Source organism: Cryptomeria japonica, chromosome 5 (genome assembly GCF_030272615.1).
Source record: "Cryptomeria japonica chromosome 5, Sugi_1.0, whole genome shotgun sequence".
Lineage (NCBI taxonomy): Eukaryota > Viridiplantae > Streptophyta > Pinopsida > Cupressales > Cupressaceae > Cryptomeria > Cryptomeria japonica.
Window position 1 is genome coordinate 755,845,288 of NC_081409.1, and position 3,838 is coordinate 755,849,125.

Genomic DNA, 3,838 nt, shown 5'->3' on the forward strand with positions numbered 1-3,838 from the left:
CCATTAAGACAATTTATAGCAATATGTCCTATCCAGTTATATGAAAAGCATTTCAAAGGAAGTTTACGTCTGTACTTACCAGTTCCCTTTGGAAGTCTCTTAGCAAGAAGAGCTTCAAATTCCATCAGAATCTCCTCATCATTCATTTCTCTGCTCTATTTTGGTTCACCACTAGTGCTTACTTCTTTACCTTTTCTAGATGGTGCAGCTGATGCTCTAAATGCTGATTTAGCCTTCTGCATACTACCATCAAAACTGTTTAACTCATAAGAAGTCAACTTTGCAATGATGGAGTCTAGGGATATCTTAGTCTTGTGTATTGACCTCAACTCCTGAATAGTTGCCACCCTTATTGCATAGACTGGTAATAAGGATCTCAAAACTTTACTTACAACCATGGAGTCTTCTATTTTGCCTATTGCACTCTTGATGTCTCCAACAATGATTTTGATTCTACTTCCATATTGTTGAATGGTCTCTCCTTCAACCATCTTCATGTCTTCAAACTTACCCCTAAGGATTTCTTCTTTAGCCTATTTTACATGCTCATCTCTGCCATAGATATTTTCAAGAGTATCCCATACTTCTTTGGGATTTACTTTATCTTGGACATCAATGAACTCAATGTCAGATAAACTACTAATTAGGGATTCCATGACTTGCCCATTCTCTTGCATCTCTCTCTTTTGGTCATCGATAAAAGTACCGGTAGGGGCAACATAATAATTCTCAACATAGCTCCAGTGTTGAGAACCCATGATTTTTGATGTATATCTTCATTCTGTCTTTGCATATATTGAAATTATCTCTGTTGAACTTTGGATCTTCCCTCTTTATCATTACTGTAGGATCTTTGCCTCAAGCGGTTAAGCTTACAACACAGAGGACCTGGACGACGCTCTGATACCAATTGATAACTCAATGATGAATGGATAATACCAAACTGATACTAAGAGGGGGGGGGGTTGAATTAGTACAAACAAAAACACAATTCTGAAACCGGTTAGTTAGCAGACACTGTGCTTTGGCAGACAAACAGTAACACCAGTCTTAAACAGAGTACAACCAGCAAAATCGATAATAGCTGAGACGAGCATAAACCGGTTGACACTTATCTTTTCATACAATCTAATACTTCATTTCCATTTCACCCTAGTACATGAACAGGTAACCTATCATCAAACATATATAAACAGCTAGATCAACATGATTTACCTTCAGACACAAATCACTTAAACCATCACATGAATAACACCACACATGACACATAGATTTTTCATGTGGAAACTCAACTGAGAAAAACCATGTTGGGGATGAATACCCACAAGCTGTTTTGAACTCTTTAGAAGTCCACTCTATCAGGAGCCTAGTCCAGTTAAAGACTTATTACAACAGGTTCTGTTAGGAATTGATCTTGCTAGGGATCACCCAATTAAGGGATAGCTAAGATACCCGGTTAAGGGTTAAACCCTGTTAAAAGTTACCTTGTTAGAGGATTTCAAAAACTCAATGAATTTGAGTCACCCTGTTAAAGGATTTTCAGTAAGCTGGTTAGAGCTACCCTATCAAGGGATTTTCCAACAGTTGAGGTGGTTAGAGATCAATAGGTATTACAATGATTGGTAACAACACTCAAGCCACTGCATATCTGCTTTAGCTTCTCTTCACCTTCTGCACTTACACTCTGTAGGTATCACTTCTCTCCTCTAGTCTGGCAAGAATCACGTATCTCTTCACTTGGATACACACACAACTTTTTCCAACAACCTCAGAAAGGGACACAATAACGATCTTATAGGAAATAGATAGGTCGGTAGCATAAACCCTAAACCCTAAACCTGTTAGGTTAAGAAACTCAAACTGTTCAATCCTGACCATTGAGCACATTGCATTAAATGCAATAGTCTTGAACTGATCTCAAGACATTTTCCATCATTTGTTTTCCACCGCTTTCATGGTGACTGATAACTCATCACGCATTTACACTATTTATAGACTTCGCACATTCTTGAGGTAGAAGGGAACAATCTCCTTCATGCAAGATCCTTCACGCGCACAAGGCTGACGTGGCAACACAGTCTGTTCTTTGTTACAATGGTAACTCATCACACAAAGTCACCGGTTGAGTCACATAGGCTTGAAGCACTTCAACCGGAAACCCATAAGTTGAGACTACCAATCGGTAGTCATACAAAGCTTCCATATACCAGTTCCCATATAAACATTCTGGTTCACCTTGAACAGACAGACCGCTTCACTTTGGCACATATATCGGTTCTCACATATACCGGTTCTTGGTAACATACCAGTTCTCTCTTCTTCAGCATATTGACATCAATGACAACATACAATGTCATCATGTCCTCATACTAGTTCACATAATGCCAACAATCTCCCCCTTTGGCATTGATGGCAATATACAAAGATATCTCTCCGCTTCTCATCTTCTCCCCCAATTTTTGCAAATATCTTCTCCGCTTCACTTCTTATCTCACTTTGACAACAATGCCAAAGTGAAGGCACAAGCTTCCATGTTCCATTATGCTCCTCCTCCCGAGGAGTAGCATCCTTCAACACATCTACTCTGAAAAGATTTGACAATGCAATACTTGACTGATGTTGAGCTCATATCTTAGTTTACCTCCTGAAGGGGTAGCACCCCTAATTCACCTCTTAAGTAGGTAAATGTAGCCTTTGGGAGAGACTTGGTGAATATGTCTGCTAACTGCTCCTTGCTGGAAACATGTTCCAGTGCAATCTCTTTGTTCTGAACCTTTTCCCTCAAGAAATGATACTTAAGCTCAAAGTGCTTGGTTCTAGAATGTAAAACCGGATTCTTGGAAATATTGATAGCACTTCTGTTATCACAAAATATGCTTACCAGTTTAGATACAGACAATTTGAAGCCATTCAATACATGCTTCATCCAAATAGTTTGGGTGCAGTTCATAAAAGCTGCAACATACTCTGCTTCCACTGTAGATTGAGAGATACAACTTTGCTTCTTACTCATCCATGAGACCAGTCTACCACCGAGAAAGAATGCACCACCATTTGTGCTCTTCCGGTCGTCCACATTACCTGCCCAATCAGCATCTGTGAATACTTTCAAGTTGAAATCCTTGCTATATGGATACCATAATCCATAATCAATAGTTCCCTTCAGATACCTAAGAATCTGCTTGACTACAACCAAGTGGGATTCTCTTGGACTTTTCTGGAACCTTCTAGTAATGCCAACTACATGTGCAATATCTAGTCTGCTATGCACTACATAATGCAACTTACCAATCATTGATTAGTATTCCTTCTCATTAACCAATGATGAGTCATCCTCTTTGGATAGTTTACAACCGGTCACCATCGGTGTACCAACCGGTTTGCTATCTTCCATGCCAAATGTCTTCAACACCTCTTTGACATACTTGGACTGAGTGATAAAGATTCCATCTTTCATCTGCTGAATCTGCAGTCAAATGAAGAACTTAATCTCCCCTATGAGTGACATCTCAAACTCTTTCTTCATCTCATCTACAAACTCATGACTCATCTTGTCATCTCCACCAAAGATAATGTCATCAACAAATGCCTCACAGATCAGGATTTGATCTCCTTTAGATTTCAAGTAGATATTGCTATCTTCGCTTGTTCTCTCAAATCCAATCTTCAAAAGATGGGAGTGCAGGCATTCATACCATGCTCTAGGTGTCTACTTTAGACCATATAAGGCTTTATGTAGCCTACACACCATGTCCCTGTCTTCAGATAGGGAAAACCCATCTGGTTGCTCTATATACACCTCCTCTTCAAGTACTCCATTTAGAAATGCAGATTTTAC